We start from the raw sequence: 25,384 nt of genomic DNA, 5'->3' as shown, positions 1-25,384 counted from the left end.
GTTGTATGCCTGCGCAATTGTCATTCAAAGAGTGACAGCGCTGAAAGCTAAAAATTGGTCTGGGCAGGAGGGGGGGTTTAGGTGCCCAGTAAGTAAGTGGTTAAAAATTGTTTTGTACCTACTGATCTTGAAAGCAGGCAGGTTCCATTTAAGCTGTGGGCCTCTGAAGCTCTCCTGTCTTCATTTCCGGGATTTCCTCCCCATTTCACGCATGTGCAGTAATGCCGCTGAACGGCTCTCCGTCTCTCTGGCAGGTTGCCATAGCAACATTGGTGGAAGTTCCTGCTCCATTGTTATAGCAACCTGTCAATCAGACACGTTTGCATCATTTACTGTCTGTATATAACACGAGATTTTGTCAGTAGGCGATTCGCAAGGACTCCTGGGATACATGGCGGAAAGCCTCGGGAACGGAGTATTTCCGAACCATTCCGAGTGTCACCGGCACCCCCGCACCTCTGGCCAAATGTGGTACTGCACACCCCATGAGCTTGAATTTTGCTCGTATTGTGAGACAACACTCGCAAACAGAGTCAGAATTTTAAAAAAAAAGTTGCTCGCCTTTCAAAACACTCGTTAACCAAGGTTCCACTGTACCCTAGTACCTCCAAATTCCATGGTGCTGTGATATGCAAATGTTAACTTGGCTAAAGATTGATCTGTTCCCTTCTGCATTACTGTTATCCACTGAAGGACCAGGAGAGAGAAAGCCTGCCCTTATTTGCATACAGTACAGAAATGCCTATAAGAACTTGTGTAGTTGGCCATTGCTCATATTAAAGCTGCTTCTCTCTCCATACAAGTCAAAGGAAGCACGAAAGCTGCATGATCCAGATTGGGAGATCAACTTCACCTACCCCTCCTGCTGCTATTCTTAGTATATTAAAAGTTAATAAATGTCAGCCCCTCTCCTTTATCCAGCAATAATGCACAGTGCAAGCATTTATTGAAATTGATGCCTATAAATCAATTTTTCAGATATCTTCAGGCTGGTCACGTGACTCCCAGCCACCCTGCTACTCCGATCCCAGGGCTACAGGAGGAGGGGCTGAGCAGCCAGCACGGCGGTCACGTGACATCAGAGGGAGATCTCGGCCCCTCCCACTGTAGCCTGGGGATTGGAGTAGCAGAGCGGCCGGGAGTCACGTGACGGGCCTGAAGATCTCTAAAAAAAAAACAAAAAAAAAAAAACGGTATTTAGATGCATCTATTGCAATAAACACTTACATACTTACATTGTGCATTATCGCTGGATAAAGGAGAGAGGCCCGTGATGTTGCCTGTGATTTTTATTAGGAAATTTTTTAATTTTATCTGCTATAAAAAAAGGACACTCCCTGCATGTAGCAAAGTTTGAGCACAACAGACAACAACAGTATTTATTTAGAACAGTAACTACTAAATGACACGGCCCCCCTTTACATTCCACAGCCCCCCTCCCATTTACATTCCACAGCCCCATCCATTTACATTACACAGCCCCCCCCCCCCCCATTACAGCAGACAGCCCATTTGACATTAAACAGCCGCCCCCCCATTTACATGATACAGCCCATTTTACATTACACATCCCCCCTCATGTTACATTACACAGCCCATTTACATTATAAAGCCAATTTACATTATACAGCCCCCCGGCACTCCCAGGAGACCCCCTGCCTCTCCCGGGACAGCCATGCCAGTGCACTCCAAAGTTAAAACATATCACGGTCAGTCCTTCCGTTTCATGTATTCCTTCCTACGTTTGTAAGGGTTAATGTAAACCAACGCCTCTACCTTATCTCTGATCTTCCATTGCACGTGCCGTGCCTTCCATCCGGGGGGAGGAGAACAGCCGGCCGGAGGGCACGTGACCGTGACCTGCGTTTGAAAATCGGAGATGACAAGGTAGAGGCATCGGTTTATATTAAAAATTACACATGTAGGAAAAAAATACATGAAACAGAGGGACTGACCATGATATGTATTACTTTAGAGTGTGCTGGCAGGACTGTCCCGGGAGAGGCGGGGGAGACAGGATGACGTCATCCATGCAATCGATGCGGCCTTTCTCCCGAATCAATGCTGAATCGTGCAAGGCTGCATCGAGATACATCAATTCTATGATTATTTTCAACACTCCTACTTACTATGGGGCTTCCGTTGTCAGCTGCCTCTCCTACACATGCCTACAGAGAGAAGCCATCACTGACAGCTCAGTGTGGGACCGGATCGGCTGCAGAAAAGGTACAGTACGTATAGTGATTTTTGCTTTACAGAGTTAGATAGATTAGTGTAAGAATGTGGCTGCCAGAAGATTTAGAGTTAATTTTTGGCTGAACTTCCACTTTAAAGAGTATGCAAACCCAACATTTCATATTTCTGATATGGGCCTGCTGTACCAGGTACTTGTATGAAAAGTATCATATTCTCTTTGTATTTTTTCCTTTGTGTGGTATACCTACTGTTCCTGCCAGTCCCTCTGCTTTCCTATCAAAAACTCACTAGGCATGGGAGCACACCTTGGCCAGTTTTCCAGCTGTGCTGAGAACTGAGAACTCAGTGTGCTCTCCTCCAATGATCACCCCCCCCCCCCCCCCGAACAGCCATCTGTAAAGAACAGCTATCTGGAAAGATTAGTGCACTGCTGTTTTTCCTCCCCTAGCTCTCTGAGCTCCTTAGGCAACGGAGAACAGCGGGTATGTGATCAAGGATCAATAATAAAAAAGGGGAAAAAAAGATTATTTATAATGTTTTGCCTTTCATTTCTATTTTAAATTTAATGGGTTATTTTACAAGGTGAGGGTATACATATACTTTAGGATAGCTGGCATGGTTGCTGCATTTTGCACACCATTAACACCACACAAATTTACCAAGTATGCCTGAAATAGCTTTATTTAAAGTGTCACTAAATCCACAGCATAAAAAACTATTCATTATTACATGCTGTTCATACTCAGTCACTATGAGATTCATTTGCTGTATTCTGCAATAAACCTGGTTGATCCTGCTGCTCTATCTCCACCTTCTGCTCATGTCCTGAATTCAGTTAGGATTTTGCAGCTGTGGTGGCAACTCTGCCCATGCTCTGTTTTCAGTGAGTTTCTATGCTGAGCATTTCCTCCCCATCACATCTGAGCAGCCTATGTGACTATAGAGCCACACATGTGAGTGTATACACAGTGCTAAATGACAACCCGCTCCCTTTCTCCTCCTCCATGCCAATTAACCAGCTAAACACAACGGGGGCAGGATATTGCATGTAAATTAACAGTGGCTTTTCCTCCCTTTTATTCCAAGTCACAGGCAGGAGCATGTGACTGGCAGAAATCCACCCACACCATGTTTTTTCCACAAAGTAATGAAGATTTTATTTCAAATATATATTTGTATGACAATTTCAAACTGTTTATTGATAATATTTATTTATTTTTACTCCATATTCCAAAGGCTGTTTTTTTCTCATGTTGAACATGTGCCCAGCAGCAGAGGACTAGAAGCTCCTGTCACTGTTTCCCTGTAGACAGGCTGGGAAAGATATGGGTCATGTGACAGCTGTATATTGATTAGGAAAAAGGTACTTAGACGTTCTTTTTTTTATTAAAATAATTACAGTGCCATCATCCACATACAAAAATAGAAGAGACAATGTAAAGTAACCACTTAGCACAAATCGGGATTTGACGCTAAATACTGTTGTTATGGCAGCAGCTAACTGCCATAACCCCAGGTATTTCAACAACGGAAAGCGGTTGGCTTTCAGATAAAAGTGGTCTCCATGGAGTATTCGGCGCAAGATCACTTTTAATCGGGGGTGGGAGTGGGCCTCCCACTGCATTCTGATCATCTCCGTCACTTACCAGAGCCGTCTGTAGTGGCGGAGAGGATCGCATCCTTTATCGTCTGAGACATGGAGCTGAGTGGGGGAAAGCTGGCCCCCGCGCTCGACTCCATAACATCGAATGGTCTTAAAGGGGAAATTTTTTAAATTTTTTTATTGCATTTTAGTGTAAAATGTTAGATCTGAGGACTTTTTGACCACAGATCTCACATTTATTCCTATTACAAGGAACATAAACATCCCTTGTAATAGAAAAAAAGCTTGACAGGACGTGACCCATTTTTTTTTTTAAAGGATAGTGTAAAAATAAAAAATAAAAAGTAAAATAAATAAGAAAAAAAAAATTTTAAGTGCCCCGTCCCGCTAAGCTCGCGCACAGAAGTGAACGCATCCGTAAGTTGCACCCACATATGAAAATGTGAGGTATCACTGCGATCATTAGAGTGAGAGCAATCATTCTAGCACTAGACCTTCTCTGTTACTCTAAACATGTAACCTGTAGAAATTTTTAAACGTCGCCTATGGAGATTTGTAAGGTCAAAGTTTGTCGCCATTCCATAAGCAGGCGCAATTTTGAAGCATGACATGTTGGGTATCAATTTACTCAGCATAACATTATCTTTCACATATGAAAAAAAATGTGCTGACTTTACTGTTGTCTTTTTTTTTTTAAGTCAAAAAATTGTATTTTTTCCCCAAAAAATGCGCTTGTAAGACCGCTGCACAAATATGGTGTGACAAAGTATTGCAACGACCTCCATTTTATATCTAGGGTGTCCGAGAAATATATATATATATAATGTTTGGGGGTTCCAAGTAATTTTCTAGCAAAAAAAAAATATTTTAACTTGTAAACAAGTGTCAAAAAGAGGCAAGGTCCTTAAGTGGTTAAACAGTGTGTGTTAGTATCACTTTAATAACAGTGCAAAAAGTAATTTTTTACATCAATTAACCACTTAAGGACCAAGCGAGCTTGTTGGGACGGGGCGCGTTAAAAACTGAAAATTTATATCAAATACTTACCATAATTTTCCTTTCCTGATAGGCTCCATGGCAGCATACGTGTGGGTTGACCCCGCCTCCATAATTACCCAATAGGACCCCTCCCTATAAATTTCAGCTGTGAGCTCCTAGCCGTGTTTCGTAACTAGCCTACTCCAAGCATTGGGAGGGACTCCTGCTGCCATGGAGCCTATAAGGAAAGGAAAATTACGGTAAGTATTTGATATACATTTTCCGTTTTCCTGACAGGCTCCATGGCAGCATACGTGTGGTAAATAACTCGCCAAACACACCCGGGTGGGCACAATGCTGAGCAAAGAAAATACATTTATTTAACACTGTCAACTGACAGCACTTTCAAACCGAAATTAACGGAAGGCGGCTGGTTCAACACAATAGTGGGAAACAAAAGTATTAATAGATGACCAAGAAGCCGCTCTACATATAACTTCGGGTGCGACATGACGAGAAGCCACCCAAAAGGTTGAGATACTTAGAGTTGAGTGTGCAGTCACTGCCTCTGGAGGTGCCAAGCCCTTCGCTTTATAAGCCCTTTGAATGAATTGTACTATCCAAGCAGAAATGGATCTAATTGAAGCCCGATTTCCTTTATTTTTTCCATGTAGAAGAATGAAAAGAAAGTCTGTTTGTCTAAAAGATTCTGTAACTTCCAAATATTGACTCAAAGTATGTCCCACATCAAGGGGATGGACATCTTGACCCTCTGTTGTGCCAAAGGTAGGCAACACAATTTCTTGATTTTCATGGAAAATAGATGTTACTTTAGGGTTTGAGCCCAGCATGGGAATTAACACTGCTCCATCTGGAAAAAAGGTCAGGAAAGGCTCTTCAGAACCTAAGCTTCTGATTTCAGACACTCTTTTGGTTGAGGTTACTGCCACCAGGAAGACAGTCTTGAGTGTGAGGTCTTTGACTAATAGAGGTTTTTCAGGATCTGTTCCAAGCGTGGAAAGAAAATCTAGAACAAGGGGAAGATCCCATTTAGGAAACCTCGGTTTTCTTTGAGGTCTTAACCTGATAGCACCCTTGAAAAATTGGCGAACCAGGGCGTGGTTAGCCCATGAAATTCCTGTAAATGCCGAGATGGCTGATATTTGTACACAAAGGGAACTCACTGCTAGAGGCAAATCCAACCCTGTTTGCAGAAAGCTGAGGATCTCCTGGACTTCTGGAGAACCACAAGGATTAGGTCTAGAGGACATGTGTTCTGTGAACTTGGACCAGATACGCTCATAAACTCTATTAGTGCCCTTCCGTCTGGCATTAAGAAGAGCCAAAATGGCTTCTTCTGGACAACCTAAGGCTTCAAGCCTTCCCCTCTCAAAACCAGACCCTGAGATGTAGATGAGCAGGGCATGGATGCAGGATTGTGCCTTGGGACAGAAGATCCGGCCTGAGAGGCAGAGGAATTGCATCCCAATAACTGAGTGTTAAGAGGGGAAACCATGGCCAGTTGGGCCAAAATGGTATTACTGCTATGACTTTCACCTCCTCTGTTCTGAGCCTGTGGAGAAACTGGAGTATCACAGGTACCAGAGGGAAGGCATACGCCTTGTTGAACCTCCACCAATCCATGAGGGCATCTATCCCATAGGCTTGGGGATCCCAGAAACCTCGAATAATACTTGGTCAGCTTGTAATTGCATGGGGATGCAAAAAGATCCACTTCTGGAGACACTCCCAGTGTCAGGAGCCATTTGAAAACCTCTTTGTGTAGGGACCACTCGTTGTCCATTTGAACACGAGATAGAAAGTCCACTTGTACTTTCTGAACCCCTGGAATGTAGACTGCCGAAATGTTGGACAGATTCTTCTGAGCCCAGATCATAATTGGCTCCACCTCTCGTAAGAGAGACCAGCTGTGAGTTCCACCTTGCTTCCTTATGTAGGCCACCGCAGTTGTATTGTCCAACCGGAGCATCACTGAGGAGTTTTCTATCAGATGGTGGAAGGATCTGAGCGCCTGAAAGGCTGCCCGCAGTTCCAGTATATTGGATACAATCCCCTGAGATGGTGAGTTCCATCTGCCCTGAGCCACTTCCGATAGGCAATGAGTGCCCCAGCCCCGATTGCTGGCATCTGAGGTTATTGTAACCCATGTGATGGGAAGAATCGAGTGGCAGTTGCGGAGATTTTTCTCTTGGAGTCACCAAAGGAGAGACTCTCTCATGGATGGAGTGAGGAGGATGCGCTGACTCTTGCTGAGGGAATCCCATTGTTGGAGAAACCCTTTCTGGAATGGGCGAGTGTGCCATTGCGCCCACTTCACCATGGGAATGGTGGCTGCCATTGTGCCAATCACCTTCAGGCATTGAAGAGCGGACAGGTAAGATGAAGCAAGTGTTGAGCGGATCCTGTCCCGGATCACCACAATCTTCTCCTCGGGTAGCGAGATGGTGCCTTCTAGCGTGTTGAAAAGAGCACCTAGAAATATGAGAGACTGAGATGGATTCAGGTGACTTTTCTCAAAATTCAGGAGCCACCCAAACTCTTGGAGAGTGACAATTACTAGACTCCTGTGCTCGAGAAGTTGACCCTTGTCTTGGGCTAGAAGGAGGAGGTTGTCTAGATAGTGGTGAAGACGAACTCCTTTGACTCGGAGCAGAGCAACAACAGCCAACAGAACCTTGGAGAACACCTGAGGTGATGTCGTGAGACCAAATGGAAGGCAAGTAAACTGTAAGTGTTGATCACCCACTGCAAAGCGAATGAACTTTGGAAGTCTGCCGCCACTGGAACGTGGAAGTAGGCATCTTTCACGTATATTGACACCAACCAATCCCCTAGAAAAACCGACTGTTGAATCGTTAATAGTGATTCCATGTTGAATTTTCCCTTTCGGATAAACCGGTTGAGATGAGTCAAGTCTATGACTGGCCTCCATGTGCCGTTCTTTTTCTGCACCAAGAATAGAGGGGAATACATGCCTTCGCCTGGTTCGCCAACTGGAACAGGAATGGCTGCGCCTTGAGCCAATAAAGAGCTTACGTAAGCTAAAAAAACGTGTTTTTTCTCCTCTGAACTTGGAAGATTTGTTGGCATAAATCTTAGTCTGGGAGTGCTGTTGAAAACCCAGGTGTGACCTGAGGAGACCGTCTTGACGGTCCAGAAATCCCGAATTAAGGCGAGCCCCCACCTGACATGTTTGAGCGGGCCTGTAACAATATCACGTACTGGACATAATAAGCTGTAGCTAGCTGCCATGTTGTGTGGAAGCAGCCATGACAGTTGGCTAACCATGTACATTACAGAGAAATCTGAATTCCCTCCTCCCTTGTCTTAGGAATTCAAAGCTTTTTAAGTTCAACAGAAAAGGTTATCTCAACAGAGAAAACAGAACCAGACTAGGTCAGTAAAGCCCTGTCGTAAAACTGTCACCCTCTCCATTTAGAGACCCAACAGGCCCCGGTTGTAAAATGTCTGAATACACATCCAGCTTAAAACAGTGGAATAAGTGTGAAATTTCAGCATGTTTCATAACTTCCGACTTAGTAATAGCATAGCATAATATGGACATATTTAGTTTCCTCAGATAATTTGTAACATTTCAAGTCCAGACACCCCTATGTCAGGTCATATGGGAAACCCCTGGTACCCCTTATTCCTCGTGGACTCGACAATATAGACATAGCATGTTTATATTTGTTTTGGAGGAAATCTCACGCTGAATAATAATATGAATACTTGCAGTCTGTAAACACTATAGATGCAGATATATCAATATGTATCACAAAATCTACCTGGGACGTGGTCATGAGTGTAGACACCTCCCAGCAACCAACCCCTAAACAAGATGGCCAGACGATTGGTTACTGGTCGCTGTCAACACCCCCTTTGATTTGACAGAAAAGAGGAGATGCCAAGACAATGGGAGTTCTCCTTTTACCATCCAAGAAGAAACATCTGCCAAGTTGAGAACCGATTACCTAGCTCATCGATCGAACTCTGATCAACCCTCGGACATTAATTGCAAGTATTCTTCCTTCCCAATTCTACCTTATTCCTTTGTGGCTGTATATTGTCTTTATCTTTTGAAACATCTTTTTTCTGTAAATGTTTTATTTGCATCAACTTTGACCTTTTCATAATAAACCCTTATGTTGAAAAGTGTTAACCTTGTCTCTAAAGCTCTTAATGCAAGCTATAAACGAACCTGCCTCTTGAAGGGCGCTACTGTTGTAGAGTAAGACTCTGAGCAGACCTGTCTGTGGTGGCAGTGTGTGTGGCAGACGCTTATTCTAAAATTATAATTGGTATTGCTAAAAATTACGAGTCTCCCCCGGCTCGGTCCTTTAAATGGGGGTGGTGGCAGTTAAAGGGTTAATTGTGTAATTAGCCCAGTGACAATCACCCTCAGGCTGCTGGCACCTAGATGGTGGTCCCACAAGCTGGAAAATCTTTGTGCTGGGCGCAGCTGAGAGTGGCATTGTTACGTAAGTGACAGCGTGGTGTGAGGTTGGCCGGTCCTTCGTTGCAAATTAGCGAGGAGGGCAGGGATCTGACACCCGCGTTCGTCACAGGGCCCAATTTCAAAAGGACTTAGTGGAGTCCTGGTTACCAGAAGAAGCCCCTTTAGTGGGCTTTTTAAAAGAGGACTTCCTGGATTTCCAAGATCTTGAAAATTCACGACCAGGCTTTTAGCTGCATGCTTCCCTTGCACAGTCGGTGTTCTGCGTTCTTGAAAAGGTGCGTTTCTGGTTCTGTAAACGCCAATCTTCAGGGAAGAACCCCGACTTACCACCCGTAGCCTGGGTAATGGCGCTATCAAGTTTGTTGCCAAAGAGAGACGAGCCCTCAAAGGGAATACGGCACCAAGCTTGCTTAGAAGCTAGATCCGCCAACCAGGGTCGGAGCCACAAGGCCCGACGGGCGGTGACTGCTGACAACATCACCCGAGGCACTAGGCGAATAACATCAACAGAGGCCAGCCTGATTTCCTGAATAGGGGAGCTCTTGGCTGCTCCTTCAGAGATACCTCTAAGAGATTCATTCACATTGTCTGACCATGCCTCTAAAGCTTTAGAGACCGCTGTTAAGGCCAGGACAGGTTTACACACTGTGCCTGCTGTCAAATAAATCCTTTTTAGGTCGGAATCAATCCATCTCTCCAGAGGATCTTTAAATGAGACCGTATCTTTGAGAGGAAGAGTCACATACCTCACAAGTCTCATTAATGCAGCATCCACCAAGGGAGCTGACTCAAGATGTTTAACCTCTTTTTCCTTGAAAGGGTATAATTTTGAGATTTAGACTGCATAGAACTTTTTCTATCCATCTTGCCCCATTGTTCAGATATTATGGCTCCTACCTCAGTGAGAAAAGGAAAATACTGACGCTACTTGCTGAGCTGTTTGAAAAATGTTCTCTGTTTACGAGGAGAAATTACTGGGTCTTTCCCATTCAAAGCGTCTTTAACAGCTTTCACCAGAGAAGGAACCAGGGCGTATTCAAAGCCCATCCCAGGATCATCTGCTTCTGACCCGCTATCTGAAGGGGGAGCTGACTGGTGACTAGGTTGAGAAGACTCCCACGTCTCATGTACTGGACCCTCTTCTGACAGAATCGGTGGATCTGGAGAAGAATCACGAGGCTTTGCAGCGTCTTTCTCCTGTAGCGACTCTTTCACGACTCGCTTAATTAGTGTTTCCAGGTGTTTGTCTGCACCTTCTCTCTCATTAGCTGCTTTAGAGAAACAGCGGTCACAGAGAGACTTGCTGGCAGGAACTGGGGCCCTGCATCCCCAACATGATTTCTCTGGTCCCCTACTATGAGATGAGGGGGGGAGGGGTGAGGAGAGCCTCTACTGTGGTCTTTAGACTTAGAGGATGAACCATGGTGTCTAGAGCCAGAGGAGGAATGCCTGTGGTGTGATTTGGAAGACCCGCTCCTTCTGCGGGAACTACTTTGTCTTTAGTCAGACCTAGAAGGACTGAGAAAGAGGGAAAGACAGAAATAGAGAGAGAAAAAGGCACAAAGTCAGGAATAATGCCTACACTCCACTCTCTTTCCCCCAGCAGGCAGAATAAAGGAAAAAACACATTTTCCAAATCACACCTGCTGCGAGAGGACTGGCCACCAGGAGGCAGTGAAGAGTCCATGACTGATACTTGAAATCACTGCAGGTAAACAGAGAATGCATCAGACACAGCAGGAAAACAAAAATGCAAAAGAATTCAGACCCATCTGAACTTGCACTTACCTGGAGTAGGCTCTGCAGAAGCTCAGGGAAGTCGCAGCTATGCTCATGATCATTCCCGAGATCTACAGGCTTCCCCAGACTTTTGAATTTGGCGCCATGTGACATCATGGCCGTGCCAGACCCGCGATATTCGCGCGCATGCGTGAAACCAGGCCTTGCTTTTGTTCCGAGACCATGCATGTGCAGAGCGCAGACGGAACCCAGAAGAGGGAGCGATGGCTGGAACGCACAGGGAACCAGCCACTGCATAGGCAAAATATAAAAAGGACAGGCAATGCAAGAAAAAACAAACTACAAACATAAACACTGCTGCCATGAAGGCGATACATGCTTACCACCACCTACGATCGATTCGGCCAGGAACGTCCGTACACACACCGGGCTTTCAGGCAGATAATGGCCACCTGCATACTGCTAGGCAAACAGGCCTGTGCGCGCTTGTCATTCCAAGGATTCCAGCTCTTCAGCGCTTACTCTGCAATACACTCCATACCCTGCTTAACAGTCAAGGCTTATCGGAGGGACGTAACATCACATCGTTCGGCCGATACGATCGCAGGACATCGTCTTCAGGAAGAGAACCAAACATATGGTCCTACGGAGGAGGACAAAAAAGGAACATGGCTAGGAGCTCACAGCTGAAATTTATAGGGAGGGGTCCTATTGGGTAATTATGGAGGCGGGGTCAACCCACACATATGCTGCCATGGAGCCTGTCAGGAAAACATTTTTTTTTATTTATTTATTTTACCTTTTGTTTTTTATTTTTACACTGTTTAAAAAAAAAATGTGTCACTTTTATTCCTATTACAAGGAAGAAAACATCCCTTGTAATAGAAAAAAAGCATAACATGACCCCTTAAATATGAGATCTGGGGTCAAAAAGACCTCAGATCTCATATTTAGACTAAAATGCAATAAAAAAAAAAATTGTCATTTAAAAAAAAAAAGGAAAAAAATGGCCCTTTAAGAGCTATGGGCGGAAGTGACGTTTTGACGTTGCTTCCGCCCTGCAATGATATGGAGATGGGTGGGGGCCATCTTTCCCTCACTTGTCTACATGTCAGGCCACAGGAAGGACCAGAACGCCTCCGCCGCTGCTGACGGCTCCGGTAAGCGGAGGAGGGGACCGGAGAGCGGTGGGGGGGGGGGGGGGGGCCTCTCCCGCCACTGATAAAAGTGATCTTGTGGCGAATCTGCCGCAGAGACCACTTTTATCTTAAACCGGACCGCTCACTGAAGAAGAGGATACCGGGGTTATGGCAGCTAGCTGCTGCCATAACAACGATATCCTCCTTCAAAGTATCGACGTATATCATCGTGAGCTGGTCGGGAAGTGGTTAATAGTTTTAAAATTCATCAGTTCAGAACACAAAAAATAAAGTTATTAGGCACTGCCTGGTTAAGTACATATCTCTGGACTACATGTAAAAATGTTGTAGACATATTTGGCTTGTGTTCAAAAAAAGAAACCCAATTAATCAAAGTGACTGCTTCCACACCACATAAATAGCTTTAAAAATGAACCTTATGCATGTTAGAAGATAACTAAGCACAGTGAGAAGGAGCAGCACTGACAAACTCTGATACCCATAGCAGCTGCCATCTGTGTCCCTTCTTGAAAAGCTGCTACGAGTGACCTTTGTACCATTGCAATACTGGCTGTCAACAAGGCAGGCGACTTCAAAGTTAGAGGATGGGTCAGAACTACTTAACCTAATTCCAACTCAGCCAAGTCAATCCTTTTCCTCTGAGCATCAGAGGGTAAACTCTGTCTTGAAATATCTTTGTTGACATCGACTTTCTGGGAAATATTATTTCAATCATGATGCAACAAGTAGGAACAAACATTGTTGTAAGTTTACTGCTTCTGTAGCAAACTAAAAATGGTTGGGTCGCTGCTGCATGGGCCAGTCAACTGAGGGAAACAAAAATAAGTAAAGAAAATATATATATTTATATGCAATTAGTCCATGTGACCAACCAACAACCTCTGATGGCCTGGGGGATGGTCTGTCACCAGGGTTGAGGTGGTTTTTATAGGCTCCAAAGGTTGTAGGTGTTTGACTAAAACAGCCTTTCTCAACTTTTTCAAAACAGAGGAACCCTTGAAATAACTTTGCAATCTCAAGGAACCCCAGCTAAAAATGACTCTATCTACAACTCATGATATATTAGGGTGATTGTCAGTGGGAAGAATGCTCCCTACAAAGATCAATGGTGTTAGTAGGAACTTACCCGAGAGGCATAAAATTGCTCATTGCTCAGGGAACCCTCAGCAACCTTTGAAGGAACCCTAGGGTTCCATGGAAACCTTGTTGAGAAACCCTGGACTAAAATCTAGTGTCCTGTTTTGGGTTTTGGATTCTAGCCAGCAGAAGTAAGGGTGGGTTTCATGGCCACCACTCCAGGCTGGGGTTTTACTTGATTTGGATGGCAAGTGGTTTTAAAAACAGGCTTGCACATTTGCAGGGGAACTTGGGCAAAAAGCAGGTGGACAGACTAAGATAGCTCTGGCCAGGCTGCCACTGGGTTGAGTTCTCTCATTCTCTTTGCTTTTGCTAGAATCATCTCAGCATTGGAACATATCTGTTCCGATTTTCTAGAAAACAGTGCGTGTGGCACCAATGTTTCATGAGTTGACTGATATACTTTTATGATCACTGTTTAAAGCTGAACCCTCATATGAGCTGTAAAGTTTGGGGGTATTGGCAGCTGTGTTAGTGCTCTAGGATCTATTCCTTTAAAGTTTATAGTGCCATTGACTGGGCTGTGATATAGAGACTACACAAATGGGGAACAGTGTACTGGGGAGCTGACATATTTGAGAAACGTCCGATAGCATTAAAAAAATGAATAAATAAAAATAAAAGAATCGCACCGATTTACTCAGAAGCATTGTGAGAAATCAACCACAATTACAGTTAAATTTACATAATTAGGTTGGGAAAAAACAATCATGCACATCAAGTTCAAGCCTTCACGCCAGTGATGGCGAACCATGGCACCCCAGATGTTTTGGAACTACATTTCCCATGATGCTCAACTACACTGCAGAGTGCATGAACATCATGGGAAATGTAGTTCCAAAACATCTGGGGTGCCAAGGTTCGCCATCACTGTCCTAGGGCAACTGCTAATTTTGCCTGACATCAAGATAAAAGATCATTTCTGACCCTACATGACAAGCAGAGCAATGCTCCTGATAAAAAAAATCTGGTATTTTTTGTTAATAATGATACCTGGGCCCCTTTAAGTAAAAAAATAAAAAAATGTAACCTACATTATTGATTCAGCTATTGTAAATAGTTAGAACGTTTACTCAATTACAGAACTCTGAGTTCTTTATAATGTTCTGTATCAAGCCTTTGTAAAGCTCACCGCTGTGGCTGTGAGAAACATCTTAGCCCTGGTATTTGTTCTGCTTTGTGTATATGAAAGGACCACAAGCAGCCTGGTGTGAGTACTTTGGGAATTCCTCTACTGTATTACAAACAGGTTTTAAAAAAGAATTGTTCAGATCACCACATTGCCGTCAAAAAGACTACAGCTGTGCCGGAATGAAAAGTTAAAATAATGAGTGGGTAGGTTTTGCTCCTTGGATGGACTTAAATTTTCAAATCCAAGTGTACCCTTTCAGTCTTAATTTAAAGAAGCCCTTCTTAAACAGATGGCAAATCAATGTCTGAGAAGGTTTTGTTGTACATCTGTGCTCAAAAGTTTGCATACCCTTGGAGATTTGGTAATATACAGTATATATCATTTTTAACCACTTATCTACCAGGCACTCTCACCCCCTTCCTGCCCAAGCCATTTTTCAGCTTTCAGCTTTCAGCACTGTCACACTTTGAATGACAATTGCGCGGTCATGCAACACTGTAACCATGTGAAATTTTTATAATTTTCTTCACACAAATAGAGCTTTCTTTTGGTGGTATTTAATCACTTCTGGGATTTTTATTTTTTTCCTAAAAAAAATGTTTTTCTTAGTTTCTGTCAGTAAATTTTGTAAATAAGTAATTTATCTCCTTCACTGATGTGCGCTGATGAGGTGGCACTGATGAGGTAGCACTTATGGGCACTGATGAGGCGGCACTTATGAGGAGGCACCAATATTCTGCACTTATGGGCACTGATAGGTGGCACTGATGAGCGGCACTGACGGGCCCTGGCATAGGTGGCACTGACGGGCCCTGATAGCTGACACTGGTGGGCACTGATAGGCGACATGGATAAGTGGCACTAATGGGCACTGATGGGCATTAATGGGTGGCACTGATGGGCATTACTGATAGGCGGCACTGAAAGCCAGCACTGACGGGTATCACTAATGGGCACTGATTTCTGGCTGTGGTGGGCACTGATTGTTGGCACTGGTGGGCATTGATTGCTGGCACTGGTTAGCATGGGTTGCTGGCACTGGTGGCGCTCTAATGTAATCAGGGCACTGATCATCAGTGCCCTGATTACATCTCTCACTGTCCCCTGCAAGGAAATGCCGCTGATTGTCTCTCCTCGGCACATACTCTGTCAGTGTGAGGCAAGTAGAGCCGATTACCGGCATTTCCTTGTTTACATGTGACCGGCTGTGACTGCCAAGGTATGCAAACTTTTGAGTACAACTGTATACAGGTCATTGTATAGAAAGAAGCAGTTAGACAGACTAAACAGGACTTATTTTGTTATTTTGAAGAGATTTCACCAAGCATCCTCCTCAGTTCTGTAATCCACAGAAACTATTTGAGGGCACCCTTGATTCCCTTCATTTAGCAGATTGCACATCTCAACTGTCCAGGAACGTGAATGGAGGATTAAATGTACTGGTATTGGTGTTACATGGCTGAAGGTGTGAACTCCTGTGAAATGTCAAAAGTAAAGACATTAAAAATGGCATTAAAGGAAAAGTATGGCTAAAGCTCTTTTGGTCATACTCTCCCTGTGGGTCACAGGAGTGTACTTAGTTCTGCACTCCTGTAACCTGTGACCCAAATTCAACCGACAGGGGGCTAAAGTCTACACGTAAAGAATAACCAAAGGCAAAACTTTGTTATTTTTTAGTTTTAGACAGAGTGGACATGGATTACAATATCTGTCAGTTTTTATTGCTCTCTGTGCCCCATTAGGGATACCCCCCCTCTCTTTTTGTCCTATTTACTTGTATCACTAAAAGTAAAAGGGAAAAAAATTCCAAATTTTGGGTTGCCACAGGGAGCAGGAGGGAAATTTTCACTAGTTCCAGTAACCCTGGAAACAACCTGAGATCCCTTCACTTTCTACTCACTTCCTTTTTAGCTATGGGACAGGAAGTGAAGGGAAATCTCCACAATGGGACACAGATGGCAAAAAAACTGACAGGTGTTATAACCCTCCTTTACTAGATCCAAAAAAAAAATAAAGTTTCACCTTTATTTCCAGTTTAGGTTGATGACTTTCTCTGTTCCACCATCCCTTGACAATTCCCAGGCCATTAAGTCACCAAGCACTGCATTGTGTAAGGAAAGGAAGAGGATTGCATGCTGCTCCATACCTAGAAATACCAGGTATTTCCAAGGACTATGGCTAATGAACAAAGAGTAAGCATGGCAAAGGTATCAGGAGAGTAGGAAAAGGGCACTTGTCACTTTGTTCTGAATGTGTTTTAATAGGTTTCCATATGGAATGCAATATGCTACCATATTATTAATAATTATAATATATTCAAATACAATTATTTAAAAAATACCATTAATAGGATAAGTTCACCTTTCAGGGAAAAATAAATAAATGCACATATTTTTGCAGAAAAAGAAATGTGCATTTATTATTTTCCCCACAGGTGTCTGTGTTCCGTCAGTTTGTATTCACACTTATTTTTACCACTAAACTGAGCTTATATAGTGAAGTACAGTATTTAGAAGTCTGTGACACTGTTTTGATGTTGAATTTTAAAAGCAGAGGTCTTCTGTCAGATTAGCAAACGTGTGAGATCAGCAGGCTGCTGCTTTTAAAATTCACCATCAAAAAGTGTTACATACTTCTACATACCTTATTTCACGATATAAGCTCAGTTTAGTGGTAAAAATAAGTGGGAAATGCAAGATATCGGTGGGTATAGAAAGATGTCCGCTTGGCGACTTGAGACTGTAGGCTTAGTGTGGCTGCGTGCAGGGTGTACCAAGATGGCCGTCACGGAACGTAACTTCCTAATCTGACAAAACACCTGCAAAGTACTTCACCCACGATCAGTTGATCATGGGTGCAGTGTCAGACCATGCACACACACACTCCCCCTCCAGCTGTCTGCCCGAACGTTGGAGAAGGAATGAAAGGACTATGAGCACACTAATCAGCACACTCGCAGTCCACTAAAACTACAAACCCGTCTGCTGCGGTGGAAGATGGACATGTAGTTTATTTATTCACACATTTCTGTGAATGAATGATGCGGATGTGCGGGCAGAGCCCCACACAGCCATGGCAATTTTAATTGTGACAGCAAGTGCCGGGAAGAGAAACCCTGGCCGCTGTCATGGGTGTGGGGATGGGGCGCTGCTGGAACATGTCACATGTTTCAAAGGTGAACCTATCCTTTAAGTTTCAGTGTTGTTACCTTGATTAATTAAGCACTCCCCCTACCCCCCGTTGAACAAATTATTGTTTTATTTTTTTACAAAGATCATAGTTGGGGGTTACTCTTTGTCCAATTCTTTCTTGAATGTCAAAGTAGAATGTTAACACAGTGCTGTCACTCTTGCCCAAATATTCTCTGCACATTTGATTTTGTGTCCAGTCTTTTAGAAATGACCAAATTGAGCTTTCCATGTAGTTCCTTGCCTGATTATGTGGATATTGTAACTGTCTGAACATATAACTTCCTTCAGAGATATCTGAAACAGCAGTTTGGAAACAGAAAAACCTAAGTGGAGCACTAAGGGCTCATTTTGCCTGATTGGTCTCTGAAAAAAGATCTGTGGTGGAACACGTTTCAGAGAGTACGCTGACAGGCATTCAAGAGGTGACACTGCCCCCTCCTAAATGCCTGTTATTTTTTCTGACAGCCAAATGTGGACTTTGAATAGGAAAACAGTGCCACAACCAGGAGTCCATCATTTAGCTCAGTGCTGCATTACAGCCCCATTCACTTGAATGGGTTATGTTCGGCGGCGATACTATCCGCTGAATGCGATGGGGGAATTATGTTTGCTGTGCTGTGAAGTAATGCACCATGACCACAGCATATGTACAACCCCATCCTGCCTATTCAGCAAGTGCAAACTAAGGCTAGCCATACACGGTGTGGGTGCAGGAAAGAAATTTGTACAATTCCCCCATCAACACAGAAAGTATTGACAGGGGAATCCCTCCTGCCGAGCAAATGTCTTCTCCAGGCAGGGGAAGACAGTCATTATTGCTAGCGGCTATAGCAGCTGCTAGGAATAATCACAAGAGAAATCAGCAGGCTGGCTGTACCCAAGTTGATCAATCGATCAACTTGATACATTCAGCCTGCCCATTAACAGTTCAAATCGAGAATATTATAGTCGGCCTAAACCTTAGACCTCATGCACACTGGGTGTTTTCCTCTCTCTCCAAGACATCTTTCCTCCTGGCAGGGCCATTTAGACAGAAAAAAACACTTGATGCTGATAAAAATGTGTAACGCGTTTAGGTGAGTTTAGATGCGTCAATTGTTCGGGCATTAATTCATTTCATTGGCCAGAATAATCATTTATTCTGGCCACTGAAATTAATTAACACACAAGCGCTAAACGCACCTAGCGTTAACATGCATTTAGATGCTTTTACACACATTTAGAAGCGTCAAGCATTTTTTCTGTAAAAACTCTGCTACTTCTGGACGCACCAGCAGTGGGTTTGTTTTCCTGCCTCTAAACTCCTCTTAAAGCCTATGGAGTTGATTTACTAAAACTGGAAAGTGCAAAATCTGGTGCAGCTGTGCATGGTAGCCAATCAGCTTCTAGCTTCAGCTTGTTCAATTAAGCTTTGACAAAAAAAAAAAACTGTAAGCTGAATGGTTTCTGTGCAGAGCTGCACCAGATTTTGCACTCTTTAGTTTTATTAAATCAACCCCTATGTGTGCATGGACACATAAGCTAACATGCAGGGGCGTTTAGAGGCAGGAAAAAAAAACATCAGACGCCCCTAGAAGCGGCTGAAAAAATATCCAGTGTGCATGAAGCCTTAAGACGGCCATAGACTGTTTGAACCATGTATGGGCAGGCTGAATGTGCCCAAGTTGATCGATCAATTTGATCAATCGATCGATCAACTTGGGTACAACAAGCCTGCTGGATTTTACATGCGATTACCACTAGTGACTGTTATAGCTGCTAGCAATAATCACAATAGCTCAGTGGGAGGGATTCCCTTGTCAACACTGACTGTGGGGTAATCGAGCAAATTTCTTTCCTGCAACCTGTGGAAATTTGCTCCGTCTATGGCCGGCCTTAGTCTGTTGGAGATATCCATCAGGCTACATGCAGTTTAGAGAATCAAAAGACAAAAACAACTTACCCATGCAGAAAAAATTCCTCCCCCAACCCCCTTGCTTGCTCTCCATCAATGATCCTTTCTTTGTTTCAACTGATGCTGAAATAATCATTGGTGATAACCTGGGAGAGCAGTTATGTCACTCCTTTGGCCATGTAATAGTGCTTGGGCCCAGCAATTGGCTGCTAGGACTGTTAAAGGGGAGCAGGCCGTATATTCCTCCATACCCGGAAGCAAGCAAGAGCGGTGAGAAAATGCAGCAAAGTGAGTATAAAGGCATTGAGGGAGGGGCCAGAGACAACGTCACTTTTTCCTGCATAGGCATGGTGACAGAATCTCTTTAACCACTTAAAGAAGGGCCATGCCCCGAAACGCGTTGTCACAACAGCCACTCACTTTCTCTCCTCCTCTTGGGTTGAGCTTCACCACCCTGCCCTTTGTCATTAAAGAGCGCAGATAGTCTTTCATTGATCATGATCCAAGATAGCTTAGCTTTGACCATATCAAGTGGGATAATAGCAGACTTTCATGATCGTGCAATCGTAAGTTGTGCCGCTATAAATATAAAGGAAATTAACCATTTCAAATGTCTCATTGCCTCCTGTACAAGATAGCCCAATAGAGCTTGTCTTCGGAGATTTCCTAAAGTAGATATTCACCCTAAAACTAAAATCTGTAAATCTACTTGCATCCACATTCTAAGACTGTATCTAGCCCTGCAAAGAAGAAATCCCTATACATACCTTTTCTGAATCTGCTCCAGCCTGGTATTCAGTGGGGGATGCTGTGTGCAGGAGACAGCCAACAATGGCTGTGAAATGCCTGGGAAGTGATGTCACGCATAGAGTTATTATGGGGCTTCTGTTGTCGGCTGCCTCTTCTGCACTTGCCTCCACTGACAGCTCAGCGTGGGACCGGACTGGCTTCAGAAAAGGTATGTATAGCGATTTCTTCTTTATGGGGCTAGATAGGTTAGTCTTAGATTGTTGATGCAAGTAGATTTACAGATTTTAGTCTTAGGGTGAACGTCTACTTTAAGGTTCGTTTGGGTCAGCATAATTCTTAAAAAAAAAAAATTCCCCAACTTCTCTTTTCAAGAAACTTTGTTGCAGATTCCTACTTGCTGATGCACTTGCAGTGTGCTATGAAGAAAGTTGCAGTGTCAGCACCCCTTCAGAAGTACTGTATTTATTGGCGTATAACACGCACTTTTTCACACTGAAAATCGGGTGCTAACAGTGTGTGTGTGTTATACGCGATACTGCAATTTGGGCTGCCTAGGAAGGAACAGGGAGTGGGGCAGGACGAGCGCCGTCAGATTACATACAGCAAGAATCTCCTGTTTAGCGGCCTCTGTAATAGGTAGTCCTGTCTCCTGGGCTGGCATTGGACCAGTCATAGAAGCCAGTCCAGGAGGCGGGATGTGGTATTAAAGAGGCCGCCGAGTAAACAGGAGATTCTTGCTGTATGTAATCTGACGGTGTTCGTCCTGCCCCACTCCACTCCCTGTCCCCTCCGAGGCAGCAGAAATCTGAGGTGAGGCTGCAGATGGGAATTGATCAGGCTGCATTCATGGCAATGGTGAGGCTGCATATGGGCATTCATCAGGCTGCATTGATAGCAATGGTGGGGCTGCAGATGGGCATTGATTAAGCTGCAATGATGGGCAATTGTTAGGCTGCAGATGGGCATTGATTAAGCTGCATTTATGGGCAATTGTGAGGCTGCAGATGGGCATTGATCAGGCTGCAGATGGGCAATGGTGAGGCTGCAGATGGGCAATGGTGAGGCTGCATTGATGGGCACTGACCCTTATTTTGCTTCAAAGTTCTTACTTTAAAATTTAAGTTTTTTTCCTGAATCTTCCCTCCAAAAATGAAGGTGCATGTGATACGCCTGTGCTTGTTATATGCCGATAAATACAGTAATTAACCCTTTGGGGGGGTATCTCACCAAAAATAAAACTTTTGTTGCAGAGGATTCCTAAAATCTGACTTAAGCCCCATACACACTTTTAGATTTTCTGCAGACTTTTGTCTTCAGATTTACCAAAACCAAAAAATATGAGGTCATACCTTAAGAGTTTCAATTTGTATGCAACCAGGCAGGCACTTGCACTACATGGGTTTGGTAAATCTGAAGATAAAAATCTGCAAAAAATCTAATAGTGTGTATGAGGTCTTAGTGCAGACTTTTGAAAAAAAATCAGTGAGCCAATTACACAAGCAGGAAATAACATTTTTGGGGAAGTACTGTACACCATCTGTGTACAGAAGGCCTCCAGGTTGCCATATTGCATTGAGTTTTACAGAGCATTAAAACACTGAAGATTGATAAGGAAATGTCCTTTTTAACCACTAGAAAATTACTCAGAACCCAAAAACTATATAATTATTATTTTTTTAGCAGAGACCCTAGGGTATAAAATGGTGGTCGTTGCAACTTTTTCATGAATTAAAAAATAACAAAACGGTAAAGTTAGCCCAATTTTTTTGTATAATGTGAAAGATGATGTTACGCCGAGTAAATAAATACCTAACATGTCACACTTTAAAATTGCGCACACTTGTGGAATGGCGCCAAACTTTGGTACTTAAAAATCTCCATAGGCAACGCTTTAAATTTTTTTTACATTTTACCAGTTTAAAGTTACAGAGGAGGTCTAGTGCTAGAATTGTTGCTCTCACTCTGACGCACGCGTTGATACTTGACATGTGTGATTTGAACGCCGTTTACATATGCGGGTGCGACTTACATTAGCATTTGCTTCTATGTGTGAGCAAACGGGGACGGGGGCGCTTTAAATTTTTTTTTTTTATTGTTTATTTTACTTACATTTTTTTATTTTTACACTTTCTCTTGACATTTTTTTTTATCACTTTTATTCCTATTACAAGGAATGTAAACATCCCTTGTAATAGGAATGGTGCGCGACAGGTCCTGTTTATGGAGAGATGTGGAGTCTATATGACCACATCTCTCTTCCAGGCTGCAAAGATTTAGATAAAAAAAATGAATGATCTCTTTCTTTCCATCCGAGTTCTCGGCTTTGTTTACTTCCGCCGGTGGGATGTGACGTCATAACGTCTCTCCCGGGCCTCCAAATGTCATAGAGATGACTGGGGATCATCTGGTCACCGGAAATCTCCATGATCAACATCCGGCGGCGGCAGAGTCTTTCTCTAGTTCGCCGATCGTACGGGCGAGCCCGAAGAAGCACCGGAGAGCGGATGTCCCCTTGATGATATCTGAATGATGCCTGTAGCTGCAGGCATCATTTAGATATCCCCACTCAAAGTCAATGACATCATATGACGCGATTGGGCTGGAAGTGGTTAATAAACAGTAAACTACAACATAGCTTGTGTAGAAATTGTACATGCTAGATTGTTTCTTTTTTTATTGCTATTTTTTTCCCCACAAAAGTGAAGCTTAAGCGTTCGCAGAAAGTTTAAGTCCAAAGCCAGACAAAATCTTCCAATCCCATCTATTTGATAATAAAAGCTACATACTAGGTACCCATGTAGCAAAAGAAACACATTTCCTAGTACAGTTTGGAGGATTTAGAGCATTTTCCAGGATTTATTTATAATTATGTCCCCCTTAGGCAGATTTTTCCTTAATTCCTCTCCAGGTGACAGGTGTCAAAACAGGAAGAGAACATAAATCTCTATGGGTCAGGCAGCATTTAAAATCTGACAGAAAAATGTCGTCAGTGGTATTCAGTGGGACCCGTAGAGGCCAGAGGATGGAACTACAGCATGCAGCAGCTATAAATGGTAATCACTTTGTAAGGTGATGCATGGAGGAATCCCAAATGTGTAAGTAATTTCCATTTTATGTGAAAAACTCCTTTAACAAAGAACTCAAGTACATGTAAATCATTTTTGTGTGTCCTAGCAATGAATCACATTGCATAGACAAAATTTTATTGCATTTTGCATACCAAATATAATAAAGAAGCAAACAAGTTAAAGCATAAAAGTGTGTTTTTGGACAAAGTGCAACCTTGAGCTAACCCAGCCTCCCCATCCACATATCAGTACATCTCTCAATCCTACGAATGCTACCTCCAGTGTTGGCTTACATCCAGTGCCCCAAGTCTTACTCCCCTGCCTGCTCCTGCTCATTACAGTCCCATAGAAGCTGACTTCGGAGACAAAGGGAGATGACCCTACAGAAGTCTATGTGTCTTTAATGTGCAGGCGCAGCCAAGGAGAGTGAGACTTACGATGCCTGATGTAAACAAACACTGGATGCCTCGGTCATCAGATCACAATAAGTATACATCTGTGGAGGGGGAAATTGGTTTAGGTTGTGGTAGGTCGGGAAATGGGGTAAAAGGGATAAATGAACATTGATTTCAAGTAATTGTAAAGTCTATTTTTTTTTGTATAAAAATAAAAAACATGTTATACTTACCTCCTCTGTGCAGTGGTTTTGCACAGAGCAGCCCCAGTCCTCCTCTTCTCTGATCCCCCGCCGGTGCTCCTGGCCCCTCCCTCCTGGCGAGTGCCCCCACAGCAAGCAGCTTGCATCTGAGCTGAGCCACAGCTCCGTGTGTCCATTCACACACGGAGCTGCTGTTCGGTCCCACCCCCTCTCTCTCCTGATTGGCTAACTAACTTTGATTGACAGCAACGGGAGCTAATGGCACCACTGCTCTGTCTCAGCCAATCAGAAGGGAGAGTCCAGACGGCCAAGGCACTCATGTACATCACTGGCTAGAGATGAGGCTCAGGTGAGTATTAGGGGGGCTGCTGCACACGGAAGGCTTTTATTCTTAATTCATAGAATGCATTAAAGTGGTTGTAAACCCTTACAGACCACTTTAACCTACAGGTAAGCCTAGATTAAGGCTTACCTGTAGGTGCAAGAAATATCTCCTTAACCTACACGGTTAAGGAGATATTTTCCTAAAAACGGGCACCGATGTCTACAGCGCATGCGCGCCACAGACAACAGCGCAGGCGCACTGGGCGTGCCATTAGTGAAGGCGATCATGTCGTCACTGATGGCTCCCGCGCGCATGCGCCGGAGTGACGTCATCGCTGCTCCTGCCAGTCACAGCGCCGGAGCAGTGATACCCGAGCAGCTATATCACTCCGGGTATCATGGCGGCGACGGAGGAGGTGAACGAGGGTCGCTTCGGGGGCTTCGATCTCAGGTAAGTAATTCATAATGAGCTAGTATACTATGCATACTAGCTCATTATGCCTTTGTCCTGCAGGGTGTTTTTTGTTTGTTTTTTTTTAGAGAGGGTTTACTTCCTCTTTACAGTGGTTGTTAAGCCACCATATCCTTTTTATATAATCCTCTGTTGTCTAATGCTGTGTGCCCCGTGTGTGTTTTTATTTAAAAAAATGCCATCTATACCTGATTTCAGAGTGCCACTCGGCACCCATGTGACCGGCCGCCTCTCTCAATCTGACAGGTGGAGTGGGAGGGGCCGAGAATCCCCCGCTGATGTCAGTTGGGAGGAGAGGAGAGAGGCGGACGATCACGAGCGCAGAGTGGCGCTCTGACATAAGGTATAGATGGCATTTTTTTAATAAAACATATACACGGGGCACACAGCATTAGGAAACAGAGAGGATTGTATAAAAATGTAAATATTATTTGAGCCGCAGGAGTGGAGGGGCGGATACTGTCACTAGCTGACAGGCGGGGAGGGGAGAGAGTACAGAGGAGACTATGTAAACTGACCACGGTGTCAGGGTTCAGCAGCCATGATAAACCGTGGTCAGTTTAAAGGGGCAGGGAGGCAGAACCAGGCAGTATTAGCCAGGTATTTCAGGTGATACAGGGGGCCAAATTACACAGCACAAGCACTGTGCTGTATAACATGG

General features: G+C 43.8%; 1 protein-coding gene across 2 annotated transcripts in view; it reads right to left on the bottom strand.

Annotated features, from left to right (window-relative positions):
* Nucleotides 1–25,384, bottom strand: part of LARS2 (leucyl-tRNA synthetase 2, mitochondrial) — a 349,131-nt gene that overhangs the window by 309,334 nt on the left and 14,413 nt on the right. Inside the window, exon 2 of one of the 2 annotated variants that reach the window (XM_073630437.1) lies at nt 11,381–11,640. The exons of the other annotated variant lie outside the window; for it this stretch is intronic. The gene's annotated coding sequence lies outside the window, so the exon portion shown is untranslated. The remainder of the gene's footprint in view (nt 1–11,380; nt 11,641–25,384) is intronic. 2 annotated transcript variants of the gene reach the window in all.

The sequence above is a fragment of the Aquarana catesbeiana genome, linkage group LG05, assembly GCF_042186555.1.
Source record: "Aquarana catesbeiana isolate 2022-GZ linkage group LG05, ASM4218655v1, whole genome shotgun sequence".
Lineage (NCBI taxonomy): Eukaryota > Metazoa > Chordata > Amphibia > Anura > Ranidae > Aquarana > Aquarana catesbeiana.
This window is presented reverse-complemented; position numbering and strand designations above follow the sequence as displayed.